Genomic DNA, 17,217 nt, shown 5'->3' with positions numbered 1-17,217 from the left:
ATTAGTTTATGGAGAGTCTGGGCCATACTTATATGGCCGTGTGTGGCCACGGAAACATTATGTTTCTCAGAGAGAACACGGCAGAACCTGAGGTTTTCTATAAAATAATTCAATGATGTGACCAAATCAACTCCCCTCATTTTGACAGACTGCAAAAGCCTCCTAGGAATTTTCATTGAAATATTAACTTGAACCTTTATAGCTTTAGTCTACAATAACTGTTTTCAACTCCTGGAAAGTAGCAGTTGTGAAGACATTTCTTGTTAGTTTAGCTTGGTCAATAGGGAGGTTTTTTTCTTCTGAGGAAGAGGCTTATTTGTTGTTACTTTGCTACACTGTTGAGTATCGGGTTTTGGAGGTAAACAGAGATGTTTTAGAGTCCTATTAGCCGCTGGTTGGTGATTGTCAGCATTGCTGTTTTACTTTAATAACTTTGCGACTACTGACTAAAAGCTAAGATGTGTGAGGGTAATAGCTACTACCATAAATTCAATGTCTTGAAAAGACAAAGATATAAAACTAGGAGATGCTAACTGGTGACAATATGAAACAGGTGTTGTGTCCCAAACAGTGAGACAAGGCTACAGAACGCTTCATGAGACTCTAAGTGGAAACATTTAAATTATATCCTGAAAATTCCTCAGAAATCAAGGAGAGAAAAATAGTATCTTTGATCAGGATCAATATGTGATCTATCAAAGAAAACTAAAAGACCGTGGGGCAGCCCTAGGCACCATCAGTAACACTGCCACTTGGCAGAAAACAAGCAGGGTACACAGCTAGAGTCGGCTTTGTTTTTTAAGAAAGAATAATCTTGGCTACAAACTAAGGAAAGATTCCCAGTTCACACTTGTTTTAAAAAGAATGTGTGCATCATTGCCAGGCATGGTGGTAAGCATCAGTAACCCCAGCTAGCAGACTTCAGGAGGATCACTGAAAGTTCCAGGCTAGCCTGGTCTACATAGCAAGTTTCAAGCCAGCAAATACTACAGGGTGAGAACTTGTCTCCGAGAACAAAATTGTAACATTTAAAAGCCGGGGTAATGGGAGTGGTGGGTGGGGGGTGAGTAGCAGGGGAGTATTCTGGAAAAAAAATGTATCAAAGCACACTAAAGAAAAATGAGAAATAAAAACAGAACTACAAAAGAACCAGTTAAATACAGAAGAAAGTGGTAGAGGACGAAATGGAGGGCAAAATACTAGAAGACATGGAACAAGTAACAAAATGGCAAAAGTAAGTATCAGTAACTCAGTTAAATGTAAATGGGTAAGTTTTCCGATTAAAAGGCATACACACTGAGCTGGGGAAATGACTCAGTGGATAGAGCACTTGCCACACAAACACCAGGACTGGGTGAAAAATCCCAGGACCCACATAAAGCAGGCAGTGGTGTGTTCTGTCATCCCAGTCCTCTATGCAGACCAGAGAGTCTCAGGAAACTCAAGGGGCCGATCAGCCTGGTGTACACAGTACCAGACAACACCAGAAGAACACTCCCCTACACAAGGGGGGGGGGGTGAGGACTGACACCTGAGGCTGTCCTCTGATTCCCATACAAACACCACTGTGAGCATACATATGCATGCACAAAAAAACACCACACATGCACACACATCATACATGCACAAAGGCATAAGCTGATGAATGGATTCAATTAAGATAAAAATTCAACTATCTGGTGTCTATAAGAGATTTTCCTTGGATCCAACAATATGCATGAAATGAAAGTGAAATGATAAAAAAGGTATTTCATGTAAAGAGTGACCGAGAGAAATCTGGGGTGATTATACTGTCATATAATATGCCCTTTAAATCAATTGTGACTTTAAGAGAGACACAAAGGAACATTATATATTTATTTCTGAAATGTCAATATGCTGAGAAGATGTGAGGCTTTTACATAGACATGCAGCAAATGGCATAGTCACCCTTTGAATGTGAGTTCTGAGGGCAGAAACGCAGTGGGGCTCATTCCGTTCTTAGATGCAGCCCCGAGACTTATTATACGTGTTTGCTCAATTCCCACCCTCCCCAGCAAGTGACCAAGAGGTAAGTTCTGCGGAGTGTTGCTGGTCATCCTTAGGGACCTAAGTTTCTGGATGTCCCATTCTGGAACTGGGCATCTGTCTTTGCTATCCATGCTCCAATCATAAAGACAAGAAAGAACGCAGATTCTTGGACAGGTAGATCTAGCTTCCCCAGCCAAGCATTCCAAGGTTTGTGAGTACACATCAGGGGAACCTGGAAGCTCAAAAGGCTTTGCAATTGGAGCTGGTGTTTCCTAGGAGGACACTGAAACCCAGACAGGTCAGGTACCAACTGAAGGTCACACAGCAAGCTAACCGCAAAGCGAGCATTCAGACAGCCTCTCCATCACCCTGCCTGTCCCATGTCGTTTCTTTAGGATGCTCCCCATACTCTATGATTCCTCTGTCACACCTCTCCGTCCACTTCTCTTGTCACTGCCCACTTTCAATGGTGCTCGGTCCTCTGCCCTCTGCCACATAAGGCCAATGACAGCCTTTTCAGTATTCATGTTATACAAAATGACAATTTTACTCCCATGGTGGCCCTATAGAGTTAAAATAAAACTGTCAGGCCATCAAGATGACTAAGCAGGTAAAATAACTTGCCTACAAGCCTGCAAATCTGAATGGTAGTCTGGGGAACCACAGCCAAAAGAGTCAACTGACTCCTAAAATTTATCTTTTGACATGCACATGCACCCCCGCCCCCACGTACCGTGAACATGGATAAGCAAAATGATAGGAATAAATAAAATATCTTTAAAAAGAGGTTCTCGAATGCTGTTCTTCCGGTCAGGACCTCCTCTTCCCCTTTTCTGCACCGTCCTGTACTGTATGCCTGACTCGCCTTCTTGCTGTGTCTTCTCACATGATTTTCAGAATCAAGTGATTCCTGGCCAAGATCCAAGAGCAAAATCGTCCTGTTCCTCAGTGGATTCGGATGGAAACTGGTAACAAAATTAGGTTCAACTCCAAGAGAAGAAACTGGAGGAGAACAAAGCTGGATCTGTAAGGATTCACGCAGTGGCATGACAGAGTTTATACTGAATCATGGTCCTCCATCAGTCCGATCAGATGGAGTTCAACATTTCAGCCTGGAGACTTGGTCATGTTTAAGTTGGAGGAGTGGTTTGTCCAGTAATAAAATATAGGAACTTTAAAAAAAAATCTCTTTTAGGCTATCCACTCCTCCCTGTTTCAGAGACAGCCATATCTTCTCATGAAGTGCCAGCCTTGTCCCCAAGACTTGAAGGCGAAGTCAGAGTAAACGGATTTGACCATATTGGGCACCTGGGTACCAGAACTGCTACCGCGTCTGGGAAAGTAAAAATTGTTGCCACCATTTACTCTTTTATTGACCTCAACTACATGGTCTCCATGTTTCAGTACGACTCTACTCATGGCAAGTTCAATGGTACAGTCAAGGCTGGGAATGGGAAGCTTGTCATCAATGGGAAGGCCATTGGCATCTTCCCGGAGCAAGATGATGCCACCAACATCAAATGGAGTGATGCCGGTGCCAAGTATGTCGTGGAGTCTACTGATGTCTTCACCACCATGGAGAAGGCTAGGTTCCACTTGAAGAGTAAGGTCAAAAGTGTCGTAATCTCTGCCCCTTCTACTGATGCCCCCATGGTTGTTATGAGTATGAACCATGAGAAATATGGCAACCCACTCAAGACTGTCAGCAATGCTTCCTGCACCACCAACTGCTTAGCCTCCTTGCCCAAGGTCATCCATGACAACTTTGGCATTGTGGAGGGACTCATGACCATAGTCGACAACATCACTGCCACTCAGAAGATTGTGGACGACCCTTCTGGGAAGCTATGAAGTGATGGCCGTGGGGCTGCCCTATTCTCTTAAATATCATTAATAAAGTTCACTGGATCCACAAGAAAAAAAAGGAAGAAGAAGAGTTCTCTTTTAGGCCTTATTTTACAGATGAGATAACTGAACTGGAAAGCGACCAACCAGTTGTGGTTGGGGTTTATGTCAACACGACACAAGCTAGAGTCATCTAAGAAGAGGAAGTCTCAACTGAGAAGACGCCCCCATCAGATTGGTCAGTGGGGCAGTTTCTTGATTGGTGATTGATGTAAAAAGACCTGGCCCACTGTAGGTCATACAGTTCCTGGGCAGGTGTTCCTGGGGTATAGAAAAAAATTGAGCAAGCCTGTGAAAGCAAGTCAGCAAACTGTGTTCCACTGGTCTGGGCTTCCAAGTTCCTGCCCTGACTTCCCTTCATGATGGACTAGAAGCTGTAAGGTGAAATAAATCTTCCTCCCCAAGCTTCTTTTGGCCATAGAGCTTTATCACAGTGATAAAAACCTAAGTAAGACACCAGCCAATGAAGTTACTTAGGTCCAGAGCCAAGCCCAGCCTCCTGTCTGACTTTGAAGTCCTCATCTGCCCTCAGAAGTATCAGTAGTACCCCTAACAACAATCTATAAACATTTGTCCTTATACCCACAGATAAATGTAGGCTTGACCCTTCAGCAAGTAAAAGTCTCTTTGTAACAGATGGAGACGACAACAGAATCCACAACCAATCAAAATGCATAGTTATGGAGCCCAGTTCCAGTGGCTGCATCTACAAAATACTCTTGCACCTAAGACCCAGGGAAATTGCAGAAGAGGAGCAGAAAGACTAAAAGATAGAGGATCATGGAGTTTGCTATGAGACTGTATCTCCTAGTAATATCAGAAGATACACCCATGAAGTCTCACCAACATGACTGCCCAAATATGTATCCAGCAAGGATGAAACCAATGGACATGCCAAACTGCATGGAGAAAAACCCACGAGGGCTCAAACAGACACAAGAACTATAGGCAATGGAGGAAAGCTGGGAGAGGTACCAAATGGTCAGCCCTGCAAGCATACATACAAGTAACATCGTATGGACTCAACAGGTTATATATAGGGACGTATATGTCCATACAAAATAAGAGGCTATATATTGAAGTAGAGCAGGGAGGGGTATATTGGAATGGTTTGGAGGGACAAAAGGGAAGGGAGACATGTTGTAATTATAATCTCAAAAATAAAATTTAAGGAAAAGTTATCAGGATAGTTGATTTGCAAAACCTCATGTTGTCTGGTCCCAGTTCCCACAGAAAACTGCCCCGATTCTGCTCCTTTCTCCTTAGACTTTTCCTTCCATTGTGGATGACCACGAAGCACGCATCTCATTCTCCAAGACTCGAACATATAGAAGAGCATGGGGCTACCCAGGCCTGGACAGCTTTAAGCTCTCTAGGCTCAGGGTCCTTGTCAGTTGATAGGCACTGAGCCGAACATTGTGCAGGTGTGTCTCTAGTTCAATGAGGCCACAGACATCACATCATTATGCAGTGAAAGGTGCCGAGCCTGCCAGGAAGTGGCTTGCACAAGAACACTGTTACGGTCTGTTTGTACCAAAGTTCAGGTTAATGGGTTAGTCCCTATCTATTGTGACATTCTGAGATGGGATGGAGCCTCTAAGAGGTGTTTGGGCCCTGCTTCCTAAAGGGATTAGGACGGTTCCTACAAGAAAGGGCTAGTTTCTGTTAGAGCATCATTACAAAAAGAGTGACCTCCTTTGCTCTGTCTCTTCTGCGCATAAATCGCCTGTCTTGGTTAGAGTGACTATTGCTAGGTAGAAACGCCATGACCAAAGCAATCTGGGGAGGAAAGGGTTTACCAGCTTACAAATCCATCCAGGGGCTATGTAAGAGTTACAGTCCATTTAGGGGAAGTCAGAACAAGAAGTCAACAGGGCAGGAACCTGGAGGCAGGAGCTGATGCAGAGGCCATGAAGTACTGCTACTGACTGCCTTGGTCCCCATGGCTTGCTTGACCTGCTTTCTTATGGAACCCAGAGCCACCTGTTCAGAGGTGGGACCATACACAATGAGCTGGGCTTTCCCCCATCAAACACTAATTAAGAAAATATCCTTTAGGCTTGCCTATAGCCTGATCTTTCAGAGGCGTTTTCTCTGTTGAGGTTCCCTGTCTCAGATGACCCTAGCTTGTATCAAGATGACATAAAACTAATGGGTACACCCCCTTTCTCCCTTTCTTCTCCATGGTTGAACCATCAAGCACCCCAAAAAATCCTAGCAGTGTTTTGTTTCACATGCTGCCCTTCCCCCACTTTTGGAACCCTAGTGTAAATTAGTTATGTATACAAATTGTCTCAAGTATTCAGTTATAACTACAAAACTGATCAAGACAAGATCTCATGAACATTAACTGGACCATGCTTTTAGCTCTCTCGTTGTCTTGGAATTGCTTATGCTGTTGGAAATCTGCAAACCTGAGGTGCCCAGTCATCAGAGCCTCTGGGAGTGTGTGGATACTCCCAGGCTGCCTTGGCATGGCTTGCTTTGGTTTCCAGTGAGTGAGAAGCAGCGTGAGTTGGTGTGGGGAAGCCCAGGATATTTTTTCTCAAACCACTTGTTCAAAGCGTGTTCTGAATGAGCCTGACCCACACAGGAATGGAGAACTCAAGAGTTATAGGACCTCCCTGGGTCCTGTGGTGTGGTCCTAGGTGATCAGAGTTCAGCATCGCCCCCTATTGCTCAGCAGCAGCGCGGTCAGCGGTGGAGGCTGCAAAGACTGTTGGGAGAGTTTGGATCCTGACCAGACCAGGCATGAGCAATGGGCTTCCAGCCCCCCAGGCTCTCACCTATGAGGTCTGCAGTTCTCTCCGCCTGGTCAGTTGATCCTCATCCTTTTTTTGTCAATGAAGAAGCTATTTACTCCCAGAAAGTCCGTCGTTCCCAGGTAAGATCCATCTCAGTGGTAAAGAGCCTCCCTCTCCCTTTCTCAGGAGACAAAGAGTGAGAGTCCTATGCTCAGAGCCTGATCCACAGCAGAAGGAAAGAGGACCTACAGGCGACACTGGTTAGCAAGCCCTGCTGGAATAGTGGGGACACCTAGTCCACAAAGACAAAGTTCAGAGGAGCCTTTGTCAAAACTCAGCCCAGATCTTGTCTCTGACATTCAGGCATTGTTCTTCCCAAACTCCCACAGTTCCGTGAGCTTCCTCTTGATTTAAGTTTACACACACTATCCTAACAAAACACACTGACACTACGTTCCAATGCAATAACATATTTTAGCATAATGCCCTAAAATCCTATTACAAACAGAATGTGCGAACACAGATTCGTGTTTTAATTCAACATTTTAAAACACAATTCTTACCAACATTCCCATCTAAAGCTCCAAGGCAACCCACCTTCTAACAGATAGCATGACCCAGCATCTGAGCGCAGACTCTTAACACAGAGAACACAACATTTAGACTACTAATAAAAAAAGAACAAGGTCTGTACTGTCGGAACACAGGTCTATCTCAACTCGCTGAAACATTATTCTAAGGTACGCTTTAGCGTGGATGACTCTGGATATGTGTTGAGCAAGGTGCTGTAGAATCCAAGCCAAGCTCAGAGCTCATGGCTTCCTTACAGGCTATTATTCACCACGGTGTGTGACCCTGGATGCCATGGTTGTGAGGCCAGAGCACTCCCTAGTTCTGACCCTCTCAAAGACCCAGTCAGCTACACCCATCTGTATAGCAGCGACAGACTTTCTAAAGCCTCTGACTTCCCTTCTTCTCTCCCTGTTCATATTCCCTTCCCCAGGCTTCTGTGAGCTGGGGCTGGTTTGGGGGCAGGGTGGGTAGGAGGAGTACTGGGGATCAGCCTTTGAATACACCAGCCTAGGCCTTCTTTACCATATGGGTTACAGCGTAGATAGAATGGACCTTGGGGCAGTGTGAGCTCCTTCTGGCCTTGAGGAACTAAACACCCCCTCTGGGCCTTCTGGTCCACCTGTGACTTTCCAGCAATAAATTGCCTTACTAGTGGGCACACTCCAGCTCACTCTTTCCCTGCTTTGGCCCTTGCTCTCCCCATGCCCTGGGCCCATGCCCCCTAATTTTCTATGCTGTATTCAGGAGCTTCTGTGGGTCTCTCCTGCTGTAGACTCCTCACCAGTGGCCCCATGGGCTGAACTATGTTGCAACCCCATTTCTTTTCATGGATTCTCTTCCCTAGGCCAATTTTCATTTCTAGGTGGTCATTCATTTCTTTCCTTTTTCAGGCTGCAGTTCTCAGCAAAGGTGGGCTCCTAGAATCACTCTGCTTAAAGTCTCATGGCCCTAGCACAAGACACAGCTATCAAAAAAGTCAACATTACCCCAAAAATGATTCTGCTGTGCAACTAGAACCCAGAACTTTGGGCTGAATATCAGCTCCCAGAGGCCAGGACCTCTTCTGTCTTGCTCCTCTGTGTCTGACAACCAGGAGAGTAGGTGTCAACAAGAGCAGTCCAATCACTAAGCCATATAACCAAGTACATCCACTTGAAAATCTTCCACATTAGGGCAGCGGAGGCACACACCTTCAATCCCAGCACTCAGGAGGCAGAGGCAGGTGAACCTCTTGAGTCTGAGGCCAGCCTGGTCTACAGAGTGAGTTCCAGGACAGTCAGGGCTACACAGGGTAACCCTGACTCAAAACTCAGAAGTTAAAAACAAACAAACAAACAAAAAACCAAAACACTTCCACACAGAAAAAAAAAATACAAACAGCATGTAAGTCTTCTTGGTGAAAAGTGAGTTTCTTCCTGCTCTAGGTTAGGCTGTCATAAAAGGCCTAGTCCCTTAGCTGGGCTGGAGGAGGGGCATTCTCTGCAGGCAGCATAGCGGTACACAGGGCCAGGGGTACGGCCCAGATGCTAACTCTCAAACATGACGGAGATTTTCTTGCCACCTTGCCCAATTGTTAACTTGCACCATCACCTCGCCGGTGTCTTTCCTCCCCCAGAGCGTCAGTTTCTAACTCAGCGGGAATGAGCACCCTGCTTCCTGCGCAGGGGTGACATTGAAAATCAGATGAGACACCAGATGCAAAGCGGTGTCCTGAAGCCCTAGAGCCCTCTCCGCTTCCAGCCTGTGTCTTGCACGTCACTGAATCTGTACAGCCGGAATTGTCCTGCAGCTATGTGCTTTCCAAAGGTAGCCGGAGGCTCAGACAGTCCAAAGTCACCTGACCTAGAGCTGAGACCGGCTTTGCCTCTCCCAAGGCAATGGAAGAAGCGAATTAAGGCTCCTGACCTGGCAAGTCCCAGTCTGCAGGATCTGAGGATGCCCAGGTCCAGGCCTGCCAGGTGGCCAGGAAGGGTGAACAGCTTACTTTCATGACTGTCTCACCGCTCTCGATTGTTTGCTTATGAGAGGGGAGGAGGTGGTGGGAAGCTGGGCCATCCAGTCACACGGGGTGAGTTGTCCCAATGCCAGCCAATCCCGTCTGCCAGAGCTGGCGCTGGAAAGGCCCTGGCCCCATCTTGCCAGGACACTTTATCTTTGTCCCAGAACACAAAACGAGCCTTGTCTTGGCCCCTGCAGCACCGATTCCACATGCTCCTGACTGCCCCGGTCCTCGGCCCCTGGAAAGGCGGACTTTGTCCAGTCAAAAGACTAACTTGTTTCTTTTTCATCAAAATGTGGCGGCTGACCTGGCTGATTTATCTTGGGAAAAATGATGGATGGGGGAGGGGAATGAGGTGACAAGGACGGGCACAATCCAAAAAGCCACGTAGACTGTCTCACTTAGGAGTGGGCTCTTAGCTCTTACCAAGACAGAGTAATAGCTGTGTATCGAGGGCAGTTTCAGCGGCTCAAGACAGTCCTCAACCTTACTAGGAACACAGATGCCTCCATCAGATAGTCTGTTTGTTTGTTCTGTTTTAGCCTTTGAAGTTTAAAAATAAAAATTGCCTTTGAAAAGAAGCAACTTGTTATCATACCCGAGTATGAATTAGTTTTCATGAAAACAAACAGGTGAGTTAGCAACAGGACAAAATGGGCACAAATGGAGCCATTATAGGTTAAAGATGCAAGAGTCGGAGACAGGAGGGAAGTAGGCACCTGTGCATATGCACGCACCTGCACACAAAAAATGCACATATGTTCACTTATATGTGCACACACACAGCACACACATATGCTCATATACACAAACACACATGAAAATAGGGGCACATGCACACATTCATGCATACATGCACGTGCGCTCACACACACAGGGTGGCATATTCGTATGTGTATCTGTACACATAGGCCCTAGCATATCCCAGAGACAGAAAAGAGGCTGATATAATCAGGTTCTTATTGTGTGTATGTATATGTATGCATCTATGTGTGTGTTCTTAGTTGTGTGCATGTGAGGGTGTATTTATTCATATGTGCCCCAAACTGTGTATGTCCATGCGAGGGAACATATCTATGCCTATGTATGTGTTCATAAGCATAGTATTGATGTTTGTATGTGTGTGTCTATGTACATATATGCACATGACTGCCTGCATGTATGTGTATCCATGAATGCGTGCATGTGTATGCCTATTTTCATGATCTTGTACATGATTACATGTATGCTGTGTGTACATGTATGTGAATATGTATACATAGACTTATGTTTCCATGCATGTGCATACTTGTGTGTGGTGATCACATGCAAATGTGTGCATGTGTGAACACATGATTATGTATATGTGTGTATGTGTAGCACAATGTAAAAAAAAGGGTCTGTGGTACTGGATGGTTCTTGGCCATGTAATTTTACAGGTGACACAGAGGCTGTAAGAGTATTCAAGAGGTGACATGATCTAATTTGCATTTTAAGAAAGTCTCCCCTTCACTGTGGTATGAAACTAGGTTGGATGGAGGATGGTGGTACCATCAGGTAGGAAGAGTGTTGTTAGCTGGGACAGGTAGTTCAGGGTGGGCCAGGGAGAGTGGACAGATTGAGGGAAATAAACTTCAAGTCAGGGAATGAATGAGCCCTTGCCGTGAGAAATGTAGGTCTGATCTCCCTTCTCTCACTAAGTAACAGTGGAAAAATCCATCTCCCTTTGGAGGCCTCAGTTTCCCTGTCTAGGACATAAGATCTGAGGAGGTGGAGCTGCTGGTGCCAAGGTCTTCTGCAGTAGGCACAGGCAGCCCTATATTTGGGGCCTTGGCACTCGGGCTGTGATCCAGTTACTAATCCCAGCAGGCCTGAATGCCCCATGGCAGCTGCAGACCTGGGGATGATGCGGTGGCTCAGGCACAGTTGCCTGTTGTCTGCAGAAACTGGGACAACCAGAGACTGCAACTTGCCTGCCCACCCACAGGCTGGGAACGGCTGGTCTGATGTCACTGTTCAGTCGGAGGGAAACTGCAGGCTACCAGCCCAGGGCATCCTGAGCCCCTCAGGGGACTGATGTCCCAGCCACAATGCCCTTCCAAGTGGTTCAGTCTCAGTTCTGGGGCTGTGCCCAACCCCGTGGATGACCCTCAGTGTACCAGTTCAAACGTCTTTGCTGAGCTCTTGACAAGGTAGAAATCACTACCCTTGTTTTATTGAGTAGAAAATTGAGGACCAAAAAGTAGTGGGCAGCAGAGCTAGGAGTGAACCTAGGTCAAATTGTTCTTCCATCATCCTTTGCTGCCTCTCACGGGTGCAGTGGATGTGTGAAAAAGAGAAATCGAAGCTAAATATGTTTTAATAAATATAGACATTCACACCCTCCTGCTTTGTCAGGGCTGAGGACTTCCAAACAAAAGCTCTTTCTGCAGCTGAAGTACAGCCCTTTTGTGAAGTGGATAAGCCCCCTGGTCATTGTTTACAGCTGTTTTGCTGCTCGTTTATTCCATTGTAATTGCAGCAAATTTTTTTTTCCGGACATATACATGCTGGGGACTCTATGAGGCTCCAGGGAGGGGACCATAATAATTAACAGAAAATGACTGAGTTCCTGAACCCACTGGTTTGCACTGCAGTTGAAAGATGTCCTCTTCTGGATGTTATTTCTGCTCCAATCTCTGTACAAGAGAAATCCAGGGGCCTGGTGAGGGGCTGTGATTTCACCGGGAGAGAGACCTGATCAGAATTCAAACCTGGACCTTGTGGCTCAAAGCAGCAGTAGTCAAAGCGCTGTGGGAGCTGCCGGCCCTGCGTCGGGCAATTTGATTAGGGGTTAGTAGAGGGATTACTCACAAAGGAAGACAAGACTACAGGAGACCACAAAGCACTCATCAGGACCCTTAGTACACAGTAAAAGGAAAGAGAAGCCCATCTTTGGCAGATAGATGAGGACTCCCAACAAAGCTGGGGTTTCAGTGGAGGACTTGGTGAGACCAAGACAACCCTGCACCAGTAGTCTAGGAGTGAACACTCCAAGTTCACAGTCCTCTCCCCTTCCACATCCTTCCAGCGTTATCAACAGGTCAGATCATTGCCATGATTCCTGTAGGATAGATTCTGGGGGAAAGAAGGGTACAAAGGGGACCTGGGAGAAAACCACATGGTCCTCAGCCAAAGTTAAGATGCTTCTGAATCAAGGGCACCTCGTTGGGCCAGGAGAGGTCTAGATTCAGGATCAAATAGGTCCTAAGTTTCATGATGCTTCTTACTTCAGGCTGACGGGAATGCCAATGTGTGTGCATTTAGACTTGTCCGTGCATGCTCCTGCATGTGTGTGGTAATCACACGGTGTGTGTGTGTGTGTGTGTGTGTCTGTGTCTGTGTGTGTCTGTGTGTAGGTGTGTGTGTGTGTGTCTGTGTGTGTGTGTGTGTGTAGCTGTGGGGCTGGGTGGCTCTCCTGGTCTTGCATTCTTACATTCATTCTGAATGACATAAGAAGCTGTAAGAGTGTTCAAGGGGTGGCATGATCTAATTCGTGTTTTCAAGAAAGTCTCCTGACTATTGTATGAGAATAGATTGGATGGAGGATGGATGTGACCGTCAGGTAAGAGTGTCATCAGCTGGACCACTTAGTTCAGGACGGGGTCAGGGAGAGTGGACAGACTGAGAGAAATGAGCTTCAAGTCAGAGAATGCATGAACAAATGAAGGAGCCGTTATGAGAGAAATTTAGGTCTGGTCCTTATACTCCCCCATCATCTGCCTCCTGTGGGTGACCAGGGGACAAATATTGATGGCTGACAGTTTTCCTGACAGCCTTAGGGTATGAACTTGGTTGACATCTATCAAAGAATGCAGGTGCTATCTGGCTTGGTGCAGACTCGCGCAGCCTCCCACACTGCTGGGGCTGTCTTGGTGCGGTGGGGGGGGGGATGGGCAGACAGAACAGAAAAAACGTGGGGAGGAATGTCAGCTTTAAGGGGACAGGTAGGGGGTGAGACAGAACAGTCTGGGAGCTAGCATGGGGACTTCAGTTTGTTCCAGGCTTGTTTGAGTTCACTGGAAACTAAATACCCTTGCCTGAGGTAGTTGCCTGCAGCCTAATGGATGAGGGAAGTAATGGCTTTATCCTGTAAAAAGAAGCCCAATTCACGGGTTTCTGAGGAATGCTGAGTTTGGGTTTTGTTTATCCACTAGCAATCTGTTCTGTTTACCTGGTCAGACTGAGCTGAGCCCTGACTGTCATTCAGGACGTTGTCAGCAGCACAGCTGCTAGTTTCGAAGCCTGCTTTGGACCTGACCGTGCCTTCATCTGCAAATGGAATAATTACTTGTAAGGGTGAAATCAATGCTATGCACGAAGCATTTAGGTGAGCGCTTGGCACAGAGGAAGCGCTGCTATTGCTAATAGCTATTATGACTACACACCTCTCTCAGACATCAGATCCAGCACCATGTTGAGTGTACTACAGACTTGGGCTAATTTCTCACCAAAAACCTATGACATTTTGGTCTCCATTTCACAGCCGAGTTTGGCCCAGAGACTCTAACCCTTTCAAGGTTCCACTGCTTACAGACAAAGAGGGGTTTGCATCCAGCTCTCAACCCACCCTGGATCTTTATACGCATTGCTGCTTCCTCAGGTCTCTACCAACGGGGGCACTGAGGCCTGAGAACTCCCTCCAGAATTAAGTCCTGCTGGATCCTCTCACCAATTCAGGCAACATCTCATCTCAGGGGCGGAACTATGGAGCTATTTCTGTTCGCATTCTTGGAGAGGGAAACTGAGGCTCAGAGAGACAGAGGAACTCTCCCGAGACTGCTCAACACCTGGGTAGAGGCAGCACAGGTGCCCTTTCTCTCAGAGAGACAATACAGTCTCTAGGACCCCAGCACCACCTGGCATCACCCCTCACAAAGCCCAGCAGCACCCCCACCCATCTCCCTGCTTTATGACCTGTTTTATGAGCCAGAGACCTGCCAGCTTCTGTGTTGCCATGGAAACAAACCCAGCACAGATATTCTGGTTGCTCATTCTGGGGTTGATGATTTTTGTTGTTGATTTTCTTGCCTGTGTATACGTGTGTGTGTGTGTGTGTGTGTGCATGGTGGGGTGGGGACGCAGGTGTGTGCAGATGCATATGAAGGTCAGACAAGACCTTGATGTCTGGCATCCTTTTTGATCCCTCCTCACTTTATTAACTGAGGTAGGATCTCTTACTGATCCGAGAGCTCACAGACATGAGCTCGCTCTCCAGATTATCTCTGCCTCCCAGGGGCTACGATTACAGTTTGGCCATCAATTCTGCCTGGCATTTGAGTGGAATCTAGGAATCTAAATTCTGGTCCTCATACTTGTGTGGCAAGTGTTTTATCCAAAGAGTCATCTCATTACCTTACAAGATTGGCAATTTTAAGTCAGGAGCCAAACTAGGAGCCCAGTGTCGGAGCCAAGGATTGGAATTTGGGTTCCTAGGCTACATAGAGCCTGCCCGTGTCTCCTCTGCCCCAGTTCATGCTGTGCTGAAAGAGCTCAGGGTCTGCACATCTGGGTGGTCAAGGGGCTGCAAGAGGGTTGGGGGAATCTGCGATACACAGGAAAATACAAGGGGTCACTAAACAAGGCTTGGAGAATCCAACAGAGCTGGGCTGTCGACCCACAAGGTCCAGTATATGCAGAGACAAGAGGACAGCCCACATTAAAGGTGTCACAATGGTTTACAAAGACACACGATGTATACTCAGAAATAGAGGTGGATACGCAGCAGCTGCAGGAGATGCCCATGGTGCCCAGGTGTCCAGGAGCACAGACTCCAAGACACACAGAGGACATCTGGATACCCATAGGTACATGTCAACACACATACACATACACGCAAGGCATACACACATACACACATACTGCTTACCATACTGTGTAACCCAGGCACCTTGTCCCACTTTCCCAAGCCTCAGTTTCATCCTCTGTCATGGGGATAGCATGGTTGGAATTCATGAGGACAGAGAGTCAGCAGAGTGCCTGTGCCCCTCAGACACCTCTGTGTAGCCACTCAACCAACATTCATTAAGTACACTTTCTGTGCTAAGGGAGACGTGAGCTAGCAAGGATTCACTCAGCTCTGGTCGTGTCTGCTCCCTTGGGGATCCTCCAGCCCAGGGATGCAGAATCTCCTGCTCGCATCCCACAAAAATTATACCAGTCAAAAAGTGAAAGCAACATGAGATTATATGTGTGGCTTCACCAGAGCCTGCCCTGGTGAGGTGGAACAGCTTCTCAGAGATGTCAGAATCCCCCCTGTCTTCCTGGACTTGAGGCTCAGAAAGGGTGCACAGCCAAAAGAACTCCAGGGTTCTTATCCATATCTAGAGACTCCCAGCCTTTGTGCAGAGTGGCCATGGACGAAGCTTATGTATGGTTGCCAGGGAACTGAGTAATTTTCCAGATGGCAGGCAGTTTGCTAGGGTGCCACCTCCCCTTACTCTCTAGGTATCCTCGAGATGCTCTGGGTTTCCAGCCTGGCTAGGCTGCCTATTTATGGATAATTTGGCACAGGTGAACAGAGCTGCTTAGGATCTTGCTTTCTATGGATGTTCAGCCCTGCCTACTAGGAGAAAAACATGAAGAATGGTCACAGTGCCATCATTGTCCCCAAGGTCATGACCAAGGTAAGCCCAGAATTCAAGGCAGTCCTGGAAGATCTACCACAGCTCAGCTCAGCCAGTGACCTTGGCTGAGAGACTCTCCACTCCCCACCCCGACCCTCCATCCATGAATCAAATGTCTTTGCTTGACCTGAGGAGATTACAGGCTTCCTCCCACATGACTCTCAGGATTGGGGAGAGCCTGAATTAAGGATGAAAGCGGAAGCGTCCTGAATAATTAAAGAGGCAGGTGGGCCTCTATCTATCACCTTGAAAGGCTCCACAAGGCCGGTCAAGAATGTTGTGCAAAGCTAGACTCCCAGATGCCACGGCATAAAACACTAAGTCAGAAAATGACACGTGACCCAGCCACTTTGACTCTGGGTGCACGCCCAAAACAACCGAGTGCAGCATCTCAAGAATAGATTTGTTGGGGCTCAGGTGGCACGTGCTTGGTAGAGTGCTCATCCATCACTCATGCGGCCCGTGTTTGATCCCCTGTACCACCTAAGATGCCTATAATCCTAGCACTTGGAAGGTGGTGACAGGAAGATCAGAAATTCTAGGTCATCTTCAGCTAGATGAGGAGCTCGAGGCCAGCCTGGAATACATGAGCCCTTATCGCCAAGTGGTCATAGAAGCCAAAATGTGGACGCAACCTGAGTCTACTGATGAAAGAACAGATAGCATATCCTGTGCAAACATGTTTGTGGGATGGTATTCAGCCTCAAAAAAAGAATGAATTTCTGCCCTGTTACAATCCACATAGACCTTGAGTACATTATACTAAGTGAATAAGCAAGTCATAGAAGAACAAATACCGTGTGCTTCCATTTGCATGAGGTTTCTAGAATAGTCAAATCCATAGCAACAAAAGAAATGGTGGTTGATGGGGGCTGAGAGCCAGTGTTTAATGGATATAGAAATTTAGATTTAAAAGGTAAGGAGGTTCTGAAGATGGACTGTAACAATGCCTGCACAACAGTATAAATATACTTACTGGGAATGGGCCATTTTCAAAACAGCTAAAATGGTAGGTATTATGTGATGGAGTATTATATCTTTTTTTTAAAAAAAGTGACTGCAGCTGTGCACAGTGGCACACTGTATGTGTTCTATTAGCACTGGCTGGATGAATGAAGGGTGACCTCAGCGATGCCCAGAATATACTCATGACATTCCTACGGTGTGGTATCTTCAAAGATGTCAGTGTGGAGAGACACCCCATGCCAACAGTGCTGAGCCAGAGAAGGGGCTGAATCATCGGCTGGCTGTGGACTCATTCACTCCATGTTTCAGCCGAATCTTCCAGTACAGACCTAGTTGCATGGTATCTGGTGATATTCAAAAAGAGTTCCGAGATAGC

At 46.7% G+C, this 17,217-nt stretch overlaps 1 pseudogene; it reads left to right on the top strand.

Annotated features, from left to right (window-relative positions):
* Nucleotides 1-1,184: 1,184 nt before the first annotated feature.
* Nucleotides 1,185-3,040, top strand: LOC130880982 (60S ribosomal protein L39-like; annotated as a pseudogene).
* The last annotated feature ends 14,177 nt before the right edge of the window (nucleotides 3,041-17,217 follow it).

Source organism: Chionomys nivalis, chromosome 9, assembly GCF_950005125.1.
Source record: "Chionomys nivalis chromosome 9, mChiNiv1.1, whole genome shotgun sequence".
NCBI lineage: Eukaryota > Metazoa > Chordata > Mammalia > Rodentia > Cricetidae > Chionomys > Chionomys nivalis.
Note: the sequence above shows the minus strand (reverse complement) of the source record. Positions and strands in the feature narration are given on the sequence as shown.